The sequence below is a fragment of the Galeopterus variegatus genome, unplaced genomic scaffold (assembly GCF_000696425.1).
Source record: "Galeopterus variegatus unplaced genomic scaffold, G_variegatus-3.0.2 Scaffold3831, whole genome shotgun sequence".
In the NCBI taxonomy this organism is placed as follows: Eukaryota; Metazoa; Chordata; class Mammalia; order Dermoptera; family Cynocephalidae; genus Galeopterus; species Galeopterus variegatus.
Genome location: NW_007729942.1, coordinates 54527 through 54998, shown reverse-complemented (window position 1 = coordinate 54998; position 472 = coordinate 54527).

Sequence of the window (472 nt, the reverse complement as noted above, 5' to 3'; positions counted from 1 at the left end):
TATAGATGGAATTGAAAGATTTTTTTTTTTTTCGTGTCCAGCAACGGATCGCAACCCTCAGTGTTGCCCCCGTACCGGACCGGGGACCGGCAACGGGATTGCAAACCTCGGTGTTGCTCCCGAGCCTCGCTCAGCCAGTGAGCGGGAACCGGTCTGTATGTGGGATCCGAACCCTCGGCGGGAGTGCCACCGCGCTTCCCAAGCGGCGCACTATCCAGTGCGCCACCGGGCCGGCCCAAGAGATGCTTTTAAACACTTCTCAGTGTAGGGAATCCAGTAGAGCTGGAATTCTTATCATTTCTGCTCCTTCTGCCGGACTCCACAGTGATAACTATTTTTACTTGTTTGTTTTGACAATATTATAACCTTAGATACTATGTAATATAGTTGAATATATCATAATTTTCCATACATCAGTTACATTACTATCATGTTTTCCACTGAATATATTTTAGTCACTTTGATTAGACAT